The sequence below is a fragment of the Peromyscus californicus genome, unplaced genomic scaffold, assembly GCF_007827085.1.
Source record: "Peromyscus californicus insignis strain IS unplaced genomic scaffold, ASM782708v3 Scaffold_8__1_contigs__length_139910024, whole genome shotgun sequence".
NCBI lineage: Eukaryota > Metazoa > Chordata > Mammalia > Rodentia > Cricetidae > Peromyscus > Peromyscus californicus.
Window position 1 is genome coordinate 83687154 of NW_026294606.1, and position 12789 is coordinate 83699942.

General features: G+C 49.4%; 1 protein-coding gene and 1 long non-coding RNA gene across 2 annotated transcripts in view; both read left to right on the forward strand.

Annotated features, from left to right (window-relative positions):
* Positions 1–1959: 1959 nt before the first annotated feature.
* LOC128104371 (uncharacterized) lies at positions 1960–10415 on the forward strand. Its single transcript, XR_008215977.1, has 2 exons — positions 1960–2381; positions 9371–10415. It is a non-coding gene; the product is annotated as an uncharacterized LOC128104371 (long non-coding RNA).
* Positions 10416–10825: 410 nt separating this feature from the next.
* The window catches only part of Tarbp1 (TAR (HIV-1) RNA binding protein 1), a 70085-nt gene continuing 68121 nt past the window's right edge, over positions 10826–12789 (forward strand). Inside the window, exon 1 of the mRNA XM_052727530.1 lies at positions 10826–11080. The gene's annotated coding sequence lies outside the window, so the exon portion shown is untranslated. The remainder of the gene's footprint in view (positions 11081–12789) is intronic.

Consider the following 12789-nt stretch of genomic DNA (forward strand, 5'->3'; position numbering starts at 1 on the left):
CAAAATCAAGTTCACAAGACCTGGAATAGTTCAGGATCTTTTCCCATAGGGAAGCAATTCAAGCCACCACATAGCGTCTCTTCAGAGAATGCAGCCCATGGGAGAGAGGACCAAGACAGGGTGAGCCAAGAGAGGAAGGAGACGGCTGCCTTTTTTGTATATTGGGCTGTGACAGGTAAGATGTTCACAGAACATAATGCTAATTTAAGAAGAGTTATCCATCCAGATATTTACATTCTATTTTTGTTTGTTTTGAGACAGGGTCTCGTGTAACCCAGGCTAGCCTCACACTCACTATGTAGTCCAGATTGACCTTCGACTTCTGTTTCCTCCTGCCCCCACTCCCTAAAGGCTGGGGTTATAGGGATGTACCAACATGCCTGGTTTATACGATGCTGGGGATTGAACCTCGGGCTTCATGCATGCTAGACAAGCATTCTACCAACCAAACTGCATCTCCAGACCCAAACAGTTAAATCTTTGATAAACTGCACCAAATCAAACCATACAGGAGCCCCAGAATCGGTGGAAGCAAGGAATGGAGGAGAAAGAGAAGGCAACAGTCAACCCAGATCAACACAAATGGCCGTCTGTTCACGGACCACTGAGCAAGCACATCGCAGCAGCATGCTCACCCAGGAAGCTTCAGCTGCTATGCGTCATTATAGATGTCTGTTTGAGTTCTAACGCCCGCTCCACATGTTTCCTCCTGACTTTTGCTCTGTGTCTTTGGGTGAGTTTGGGTGAAAAGGTAAGTTTACTTACCAGACTTGCAAGGGCCAAGAGCCAAGACATCCGGCCTGCGCCTTCATCTTGGACGTCTGCAGTGTATCTTTTCAAGCTCACCTCCTTCGGGCAGAAGCAGATGTCACTAAGCAATGAGGGAGGAAGGGGTGCCAGTCTGTAGCTGAGAGGACAAACAGTATTGTTACCAGGAAACAAAGGTATCCTCCCTGGCTCTTAGTCTCATTAAAAAAAGATTTAAAGTTGGACTCAGAATGAGGGTCAAGGACGAATTTATTGAAGTTGCGGGGCGGGGGGGGGGGGACACAACAGGGGAAGGAAACTCCCATCCTAGCAGTGCCTGGGGAGCAGGGAGAGGGAGAGGGAGTCAGGTTTTTAGGGTAGGTGTGGAAGGCAGAGAAACAGTGGGAAAATCCAGAGCATCAGGAAAAGCATGCTTGGGCGTGCTGAGCCCTGGATCTGCATTCAAAGACATCTGAGTCCAGTCTCTTGTGTCCTCTGATTACACCAGAGACACGGGGTAGAAATAGAAGTAGATACAGCCTTAATAAGAAATGAAAAGCATGTCTGGCGGTGGTGGCACACGCCCTTAATCCCAGCACTTGGGAGGCAGAGGCAGGTGGATCTCTGTGAGTTCAAGGCCAGCCTGGTCTACAGAGTGAGTTCCAGAAAAGGTGCAAAGCTACACAGAGAAACTCTGTCTTGAAAAACTTAAAAAAAAAAAAAAAAAAAAAAAAAAAAAAAGTAAAAAGCACTCCCAAGAATGGGGAGCAGGGTATGAGCTGAGGTAAGATCCTGACAAGTGTGGGCCATGTGACCCCCGACCTTTTATGGGACTTTTACATGACATCCACCTCTCCTGAGTTAGTATATTCTGGGCTTTTCTCAAGCACGCCAGGGAAAGGGCTCAATAGGTAAGAACACTCGCCTCACAAGTGTGAGGACCTGAGTTCCAGTCCTCTGATCCCACATAAACCTACACACAGCAGTAAGCCTGTCCATAAGCCCTGCACTCCGACAAGGAGAGGCAGAGACAGGAGACTCATAAGCTCATGGGCCAGCTAGCCTGGCTTTCAGCAAACAAGAGACCCTGTCTCAGATGGAGCAATGGTGAGGACTGGACTTGAGGCCGATCTCTGACTTCACATTTGCGCCAAAATGCACATGCACCTACACACACACACACACACACACACACACACACACACACACACACACACACACATGCGTGTATAACATTCTGGATAAGCACCAATTTTTAGGAATGTATCACTTCAAGTGAAACCTCTTTCTTGCATGTGTGTGACATATGCATGTGTGTGCATGGGTCTGTGGGTGCATGTGTCCATGAGTGCATCTACGGATGTCACGGAATCCAGTTGCATATACTGTTCTGTGGAACCCAGACACTCAGTTATGTCTTCCAGTCCACCTGTGTCTTTAGATCCACAGCAGGGATGAGTAGGAGAGGAAGAAGGTTCACGCTACGTCTGGTAAGCAAATGATATCACAGACGCTCAGTGTGGTGAACTCCCACGTCAGGCTCATTTCTGTAGTCACGGCAGGAAAGAAGAAATGGAGATCAGCCTGGCACTGTGGCTTTCTAGGGCTGCAGCCGCTAGCAGTGTGCATGAGAGGTCAGTGACTCTCTCTCCCTCTGTGTGTGTGTGTGTGTGTGTCTGTCTGTCTGTCTGTCTGTCTGTCTGTCTGTCTGTCTCTTTGTCTTAGTCTCTCTGTTTTTCTCTCCCTGTGTGCATCTCTCTCTGTCTCTCTCACTGTATCACAACATGAAATTTTTTAGAGAGACAAAGCTCTTTCTGAATCAGTTTGGTCATCCAATCAGGGCCAGGCCTGGATTCCTCCTTTATTTTCTTTTCCCAGCTCCGGGGATGTGTGGATCCATTGCCATCCAGCAAGGGGAGGTTGTGGTTTTTATTTTATTTTATTATTTAAAAATGTGTGTGTGTGTGTGTGTGTGTGTGTGTGTGTGTGTGTGTGCATGTGTGTGTACTCTGCATGTAAAAGAACAGTCTTCAGGGGAATACACAAATGCCTGTGCCCCACAGCCTGCCTCAGGCATTCCGAAGAGTGCTTGGCCAGAGGATGGGAGTCAGTATTGAAGCCTCAATGAGTTCTGAAAAACTTAAGAGCAAGACTCTGCTCAGAAGGGCCCCAGTTCCCCCCGTATTTTACAGGAGTTTCGACCGAAGGGTCTTTCTGCAGCCTATCCGTGACCCCCTTACCACCCCCCACAAACCTCACCAGCCACTTCCAACACAAACGCAATCAAACAAGCTCACCTCCCCAGTCGCTCCCCTCTCCCTTTTCACTCTCCTTGACTATCCCCTGCCTTAGAACATGTGCACCCCAAGATAATGGACAGCCCCTAGCTCCCCGAAGCTCACCATCCCCTCCATACTGGTTGGGCTGATGCAGGGCAGAAATGTGGCTGATTTGCCACCAAGTTTCAAAAACCAATGAACCTGGCAGGGATCTGAAGCCAGGTTTCCCTCCGGAGTGAAAACCGGAAGGAACCTGCTCTTGGGTCTCCTGCCAAACTGACATGGTCATGAGAGGAGTCCCAGGAAGCGGCAAGAGCAAGTAGTACCGAGCACTGGAGAGACATGGGGGTCTCTCGAGGGGTCCTTGGTTGGTCCTGTTTCTGACTCTACAACATAATTGTGGCCCCGGGGCCTGTTACTTACCTTCACTTCACCTGAGGTAAGGTAGAAAGACAAAAGAATGTGAGAAAGCAACCCCTCAGCCCTGGAGTACGGCAGGAGCCTCTCCCCAGCTGAGAAGCAACAATTCTGAAACATGTTGATGTCCGTGGTCTGTGCTGCTGCAGAGGGCAATGTGTATATCCGTATATGGTCCTTCTGCAGCTGGGGGCTGTGTTGATGTCTATGGGCCAAGTTATCACCCAAGGCCATGTGGGTGTCTGTGATCTGTGCTGCCACCTGAAGCCCTGTGAACATCCATGGGCCAGGTAGCTGCAGGGGACCATCTTGGTGTCCATGGCCTCTCTTTCCCTGAAGGCCATGTTGATGTCCCTGGCCTGCACTACCACCCAGGGCTATGATGGTGTCCATGGCCCATGAGGCAGCAGAGGGCTGTGCTGATGTCCATGATCTGTGTTGCTGCAGGAGACCATGCTGAGGCCAGAGACACTGTGCAAGTCCACGGTCTGTGCTCCTACTGACTGTCAAGGGCAAGGAAGCTACGTTTGCAGTGGTGTTGATGACCACAGACTCTCAGTTGAGAAATAGGGACATAGTAACAGCCCCTACCCCCACCCCACTTCACCCCCCAAAAGTAACAGCCTAGACAGATAGCCATGGAAGTGAACTCTTAAAAAATTGTGGTAAGGGTGCTGAAGTGTAGTTTTTCACAGTTGATGGCTTCTGGTGGGGGTGGGGGTGGGGAAGGACTCAGTTTTCTTTAATGGGCTGGCCACTGCAAGTCTGACCATGCTCCAGTGAGTATATGGGCAACATAAATTGGACTTGATTTTTTGTTGTTGCTTTTTTTTTGGGGGGGGGAGTACACCTGGGAGGACTGGGAAGTGAGTGTGATTGGGATACATGATGTGCAATTCCCAAATAATCAATAATCAATAAGAATATTATGTTGGGAAAAAAAAAGAATTCCAAAGCAATTAACAAGAGCTTAAGGCTTTTCTTCCTTCCCAGTTGTAAGCCTATACTCTTCCAGGAATCTCACCAGAAATCCTGTATCCAGGGAAAGGACACGTCCTAACCTCCCGTGGAACCCTGGGGGTTCCTGGTTTTAAACCTTATCAGATCATATTCTATCCAAGTCACCCCCAGAACCACCCTAAATATCTCACTTACGGAAAAAAGTAAGGAAGAAAGAAGATTTCTTGTCAACCCTTTGAGATATCTCTTTTTTTTTTTTTTTTTTTTTTTTTTTTTTGGTTTTTCGAGACAGGGTTTCTCTGTGTAGCTTTGCGCCTTTCCTGGATCTCGCTCTGTAGCCCAGGCTGGCCTCGAACTCACAGAGATCTGCCTGCCTCTGCCTCCCGAGTGCTGGGATTAAAGGCGTGCGCCACCACCGCCCGGCCCGAGATATCTCTTGAAAGTCATCAAAATGGCATCTCTGCCCACGGCTGAGACAGACGCTGAGGGGTGACTCTCCCCTGAGAAGGCCACATCCGAGCTCTCAGGGTTCTGTCCCTTCCCTGAGCGCCTTTCTTTCCATTCCTAATACACTCCCAAACTGCTTCCTACTGGTCTGCCCTGAACTTCTTTACTGTGCTCCTTGAGTCAAGGCCCCTGAAAGGTTGAGGGAATTCCTCAGGCTGCTGGTGGTGACATCTGGAGCCCTGTCGCCCTCCCTGCCGCCGCTAACACACCTCTCCCCAATGTGGAGACCCTTCTGCACAACACCTCATCATTCTGGGATGCAGTGGGGAGCGTGTTAGGACAGGAAGGGCCTGGTTACTTTCTAGTCCTTGTTCTTTGGCTGTGGAGCTGAGCTGGGCAGAGAGGACAGGTCTTGGACTTGTCCCCTTGCTTCATCTGGTGGCATGACACACGGGGTACATTTTTAGAGACGATAGAAAGAAAATCTTCTACATTATTTTAGGCCCCTGAACTGTTTATTTTTTAGCTTTATTTTGGTTTATGTATATATGTCTATGGTTATGCTCCTGGAGGGTGCCCAGAAGAGGGTATCAGATCCCCTAGAGCTGGAGGTACAGGCAGTTTGGGAGCTGCCTAAGATGGATGCTAGGAACTGAACGTGGGGCCCCTGGGAGAACGGACAGTGTGCGTAGCTGCTGTACTGTCTTTCCAGTCCCAGGCTGTCTGAATTCCGAAGTCTCACTCTTCCAGCTCCAGCCTTGGCTTGCCCACATGGCCACACTTACTTAGCTTTCAACTGAGGAAGTGCTGGGGGGCTTGGGGAAAAGGGCTAAGCAGGGGAGAGCACTCGAAGAGCAAGCATGCAGACTGGAGTTCAAATCCCCAGCACTCAGGTAAGAAGCTGGGCATGGCCGCACTCACCTGTAACCCCAGTGGTGTGAGTGGCAAAGGCAGGAGGATGGCCGGGGCTTGCTGGCTGCCAGCCTAGCTCCAGGTTCACTGAGAGACCATGCTGTAAGGGACTAGGGCAAAGAGTGACAGAGCAGGACACCTGACTTCCTCCTTTGCCCTCGGCATGTGCACAGGTGTGCAAAGCAACTCACAGGCATGTGCATACAACATGCACGTGCGTGCACACACACACAGACACACACACACACACAGGTCTGTCCCGACTTCATGAAGGTCCATGAGTCCACGCAACTTCGGTGATGAGAAGTAAGCCCCGGCTTTGAAGTCCGACTTTCCAGCCTCTGGTGCTCACATTTACTTTGGGCAAGCCACTTCGTCTCTCTGAAGGTAGGTTCCTCACATGAAAACCCAGGTTCGGAGCTGGGCAATGGCTTAGCCAGTAAGATACTTGCCTGGAAACCATGAGCACTTGAGTTTAATGCCCAGAATCTATATTAAAGACAAAAAAAAAATCTACAAGTTGTAGCAAATACTTGTCATCCCAGTACTGAGGAGGAGGATGCAGGTAGATCCCTGAGCCTCACTGGCCAGTAGGTCTAGTCTACTTGGTAAGTTCAGACCAGTGAGAGAGAGAGAGAGAGAGAGAGAGAGAGAGAGAGAGAGAGAGAGAGAGAGAGAGACAGAGAGAGACACTCAAAAATAAATGGACAGTACTTGAGGAAGGCCACCTGAGGTTGTCCTCTGGCCTTTACACACATATGTGCACACACAAGCAAACACACGTGTACACACATACACTCAGACAACGGGGTTCAAAGCCAAGCAGTTGTCCCGAGTATGGAGTAAGAAACTCCTCATACAACATATGGGAGCGAGAGTGCCTGGTGCAGAGCAGGTGCCAATGTAAATATCCGATCCAGCTGTTCTTCATCCACACGTGTTTCTGATGGGTCAAAAGCACAGACCATAATAAACATAATGTTGCCTCTGTCTTCGCTTCCTTTCACTCCTGGGATCCTGCTTCAAATAGAAGGAATCAACAGTGACTGTCAGAAAACCCTGTTGAAAATGCCACTCATCCATTGAAATATCCTCTCCATTCAAGAATGCGATGATTAATTATTCATTGCTTTTGGAACTGAAAGCAAGGACGGGGCTCCCTGCCTAAAAGCCAGAGCTTGACAAGAGTAGAATTCCAACTGCCAGATTTTGGTCATGGCCTGGCTCCTACGGGATGCACCCCAAGTCTCAGATGTGCTGCCCTGGGAGGCGTGCAAGCTTCAGACGGAGTGATTGTTTTGTGCCCATCATTCCATGCCTGCACTGGATCTCTGGGAGCTATTTCCCTGCATGGGTGGCCTGAGTCCTTTGGCCTCCAGCCTCGTGGCTCATTCCAGCACTCTGGGCAAGCAGTAACCACCCCAATGCAAGTCTTTCTTTCATGCCTGAATGGCATGAGCAACTCATTAATTCTCCAGGGCCGAGGTTGGGGATTACGTCAGAGTCTTACATCCCACTGTGAGTGGTCTAAATGCCAGGGTAACGGTGTTTGCAGGGCTGCATTCGTGCTAGGAATGCAGACCTCTTAACACACAGTTCTGGAATATTCTTTTCCCTCATTGACTGTGCTTCTCCAGGACAGCAGGTTTCATAATGGAAGCTCCTTGTCCAGCCAGGACGCATGCACAGGAGAGGGTGGAGGACTCTTCTGGCCAAGAGTCCCTTCAGGGTAGGTGAGAGCTTGCTGATGTGTCCCCAGGAGGAATGGCGGGCAGAGCTCAGCCGTGGTGCAGTGTGGAGTTTCACACACTTCTCCAAAGGCGAGCTTCCTGTGGTGTAGACACTGAACTGCTGGGGGAGGAGGGGGCGTGTTAGGCCAGGGAGGCACAGTGACACATTTCCTGAGGCCCTGGGCTGTGTGTGCCTGCACAGCGGGTGCTGTGTGCCATCTGGTGGCCACTGGTTGACATTGCAGGCACCATCCGGGCCTTTTTCTCATTTATGACGCATTCATAGAAGGGACTCATGGGGGCTTTAAGTTCTGTTTGAAAATACCACGAGACCCCAGAAGAAGACAAGGAGGGCCAGATGCGTCGACTGCACCCATTCTTCATTCTCCCTCTGGATACTCACTGGCTCACCTTCGCTTTGAAGCAGACAGTGATTTTAATGGTTTCAAGGCCAGACCGATTGATTCCTTTTAGAGATGAGATCTTGAACTTATGACCTTTAATTTCTGATTCTCCCGTTTCTACCACCTAAGTGCTCGGATTATAGATGGACATCATCACACCCGGTGCTGGGGATCAAACCCAGGGCTTCATGAATGCTGTGTACACGCTCCAGCAGCTCGGCATCCCCAGCCCCTGACCAGCACCGGACAACATGAGTGTGGAGCTCTGAGCAGTCTGCCTGGCCTTAGGCCCCATACCCTGTTTTCCCTGTCATGGCCCCCCAACACTTGAGCACAGGAGTCCCCTGTCTCACCCCTGCCTGGCACATACAGATGTTCTTCTCTGGCCTTCTGAACCCCACACTTCCCAAGCTCCGTCTGTGGCCATCTTTGCACCCTCAGAACCCCAGCCTCACGGATATTCATGCTGACACCAGACCACAAAACATCTCCAGAGACACCCTGGGAAGGCTGTGGGGGTCGAGGTTCTAAGCACTGAAATGTGTTTGACATTGCGCCCATCCCCCACCCCCAGGCCTGTGAGCTGTACTGAAGACATTGCCCTTGATAAAACTTTAGGAAACACTGATCCAGCCTGCTGGCCTGACGCGTGACCACGTAGCTGTCTTTTCAAAACTGGAAGATGTCTCTGGCTGCCCTAGTAAAGTTCCACACACTGAATGGCTTCATCAATGTGAATTAATCTTTTCAGTGTTCTGGAGGCTAGACATCTGAGGTCAAGGTCCCCTTAGAGCTGGTGTCTCTGGGGACCTTCCGTCGGCACTGTACAACTGTCTTCCTTGTGTCCTCACTGGTCTTTCCTCTGTGACCGACTGTACCCTCGTCTCTTGCTTCTCGTAAGGACATCTGTCATCGTGAACTAGGACATGTCCTCCTGGCTTCTTTGTACTTAGTCACCTCTTCAAAGGCCCTGTCTCCAAATGCACTCACCTTCTAGGGGACACTCCCCGTCTGGGGCCTAAGACGAGAGCATTTCGCTACCACTGCCCTTGGCTGCCCACTTGACTTGATGGCAAGATCTCTTGCTGAGGACACTACACACATTGGGTACTGGAAATAGAGAACTCAAGTTGGTATTGGCCAGAAAGCTTCCTCCCTGTTGGCTAGCTCTTGCAGTACTAAAAGGTGCTATGTAGGCAGTCGGGGGTCATGTCATCAATGGATCAATGGTCTTACCAAGCTGAGACACCCCCTCTCCCCACCCCCCCCGCCCCATGAGTGGCAATAATTGTTCTGGGAGTAAACAACTGCTTTTGGTCGGGCTTAAGGCCCACTCCACAGGAGGAGACAAATGTCTGGTACTGCAAATCTGGCCAAGAACCCATGGTTGGGGAGCCCGACAGGCCCCTGAGACCTGCTTATTATCCTGCTAAATAATCCAACTGCCCTTTAAATTCATATTTCTGTACCATAGATTCATGCAGCTCTCAGACCTCATCAGAGAAGTATCTTCGTGCAGTAGATGGTGGCTAACACAGAAACTCACAACCACAGGGCAGAGAATAAATATCACTGGACGGCTCAGCAAATGGGACATCTGTATCATTCCGCATCCCCAAGGCTCAGGAATCATCATGGAAGATGGGGTGACGACTGTAAGAGCCAGAGGTCAGGGAGGACCCGGGTGAGAGTTCTTCTGGACATGACTGGAGCTGCACTCGGGAACTCACAGCCACTGTGGTCACAAGACCAGGCCAGCCGGCATCCCAGCACAAGGAGGGGGGAAGCTGATGCCTTCTGGAGGAGAAAGAATTCGTTTTCTTTAGGTGCACAGCCCCTAGTCGGCTAGTCAAGCACGCTCCAGTGACTAGTCCCACACTCGGGAGTAAGTGTGTTTAAAAGGGGGGGGGGGGTGCAAGGAAATAAACAAAATCAAGGGCATGAATTGGGGAGAGGGTGAGGACAGCGGTGGATCTCAGAGGAGTTAGGGTAGACAATGGGGGTGGACATAATCAAAATACATTGTAAGCATGTATGAGAATCTCAGGAAATTAATTAAAATACTATGTTTAAGAATACTTTACCTCATGAATTTTAGGAAGCCACAGTAATGTGGTATTTTAGGGGGTTGCTTTCTTGGAGTTTTTCTGAGGGGATGAACAGTGACTCCTGTGGCTTGGGCTGGCTGCCAACTCACTAGGTACCCCAGGATGACCTTGAATTTTGAGCCTCTTGCTTCTACCTCCTGAGTGCTGGGATGACAGGCGTGCACCCCCACATTTGGTTTTGTACAGTTCTGGGATTTGAACCTTTGGCTTTATGTGTGTGCCAGGCAATCAGTCTACCAACTGGGCCCCATCTCTAGGTCCTATTTTTGTTTGTTTGTTTGTTTTTGTATCTCTTGGTGAAATTTTGTGCTTTGGTAGAAGATAACATGCTCTTTAGAAAAGGGCAGACTGCAACCACTGGGCAATATGTTGCCACCACTTATGTGTAAATAAAGCTTTATTAGCACACAACCTTATTTATTTCTTCATATATTGTCTGTGGTGACTTTTATGTTCAATGGCACATGGAAATCTGTAGTTATGAAAGTCATATGGTTTGTAAAGCCCAGCATATTTACTCACTAGTTCTTTATGGACAAACCATGGACTCAACTCTACAACACACACTTCAGAGTCAGCTAATTTTGATCCTCTAGAGGCCCTGTATGGTTTGTTAGCTTTATGCCAATAGATAGCATCACATAAGAACCCTCACTCATAGACAAGAAGACAGTCTGGGGATGGGGTGCAGTTCACTGGTAGTGCATTTGCCTAGCATGCACATAGCCCTGTCTCCACCACCAGCACTGAGAAGGGAAGGGGGGGAGAGAAGGAGAGAGGGGCAAAAAGAAGCCAGGTTTCCTCTTCTCTTCAATATTCTTGCTGATGAAGCTCACCGACTTCGTTCTGCACTGACTATACTGCCTCACAGTTCCTCCATCAATGATGAAAATTCGTTTTGTATCTGTCTAGCAGTCATTTTACCTTGTGTTGACCCTTTAACAAACCAATGTTCGGTTTCCTGGATGTGATCATGCCGTGGGATTGGGAAGACGATGTTTTTGTTCTTAGAAAATGTATCCAGAAGCACTTAGAGTCATGATGCCCGCAACTGACTTCCAAACGGCTCAAGCTATGTGAGTATGTGTTTGTCTGCGTATCTATGCCTGTACCACAGGGAGGGGAGAGAGAGTATGAACAGCTATTGAGCCCAGCTGAAGGCTACAGGGGGTCCTTGCAAGCTGGATTATTCACTTAGTATTTCTGTAGCTTCGACAATTTTCAGAATAAAAAGGGGGTACATTTATGCTGTTCTGAGGGAAGCAGTCAGTTACCTCCACAGGGTTTTTCAGCTGTCTGACTTGTATAGTATGTACTACAAATGAAAGAAAATGAAATATTAATGTCGCTGTCGACAAGTGACCCCGTTTCTCTTAGAAGTTTCTTTCTTTTCCTTTCTCTCTCTCTCTCTCTCTCTCTCTCTCTCTCTCTCTCTCTCTCTTTCTTGTCATGGGGTTCTGGGGCCTCTTGCATGCTGGGAAAAGACTCTCCACTGACCTACATTCCCAGCCGTGTACCCTAGGCTGACCTCTGACTCACTATGTACCCAAGGCTATCCATGAACTGATCCTCCTGCCTCTGCCTCCCAAGTGCGGGGATGACAGGAATCCTCTGGTTTAGTTGATGCTAGGGATTGAACCCATGGCTTCAAGCTTATTAGGAAAACACTCTGCCAGTTGAGCCACACCTACAGACCTCTTCTAGAGTTCTTCTTCTTTTTATGTGCATTGGGGTTTTGTCTGCATATATGTCTGGAACTGGAGCTGGAGTTACAGATAGTGGTGAGCTGCCATGTGGGTACTGGGAATTGAACCCAGGTCCTTTGGAAGAGCAGCCGGTGCTCTTAACCACTGAGCCATCTCCCCAGCCCCTCTTCTAGAGTTCTTAATGATGTCGACTGACTGAGATGTTGAAGTGGAGCACCTTTGAGCTAGACACCTTACAGTCCCACAGGGTGCTCTTTTGTTCTTGTCTTTATTTATGATGTGTGTGTGTGTGTGTGTGTGTGTGTGTGTGTGTGTGTGTGTGTGTGTGTCCATGATGGTGTCTTTGTGGGTAAGTGGCACACTCACGTGCAGGTGCCTGCAATGGCCAGAGGAAGGTACCCGAGCCCCTGATGCTGGGGTTACGGGCGTTATGAGCCACCTGACACTGGTGCTAGGAACTGATCTTTAAGCAATACCTGTGCTCTAACCACTGGGCAACCTCCCCAGCCTCTCATAGGGGTCTCTTCAAAGAAGTAAGCCTCAGCGCTGGTGAGGTAGCTCAGTAGTTAAGGATTTACAGCGCTCTTTCAGAGAACCTGCGTTCAGTTCCTAACACCCACATGGGACAGCCCGATCTGAGGCCTCCGTGGGCCTCCCTGCAACTTATGCGTCCATGTCTCCACACAGGCACACATGCACACACATAAAAATGAATCTTCCAGAAAGAAGTCTATGTTTTGAGATGAACGAACCTGAAGTCAGCTTAGCAGCCGCTCACACTCATGCTCACACGGGCTGGGAACTGGGGTTGAGGTCCTGGTGTTACCACAGCTTTGCCTGCTCTTCTGCTGGCTTGGCATGTCAGGCTTCCATTGTCAGGGACCCCCATGAATTCCAGTGTGGTTGCTGGCGTGAGCCAGGGCTGTGGGATTTACTCCGATTTCACCCTCAGCCACAGAACAATGGGGCAGCAATGTACGAGGAGAGTGAGCTATATCCTCAGGCATAGTGCCGTTTAACATAAAGGTTAAGGACTGAAATTTTCTGCCTGAGAGAAGCAGAAAAAAAAAAAAAATGAA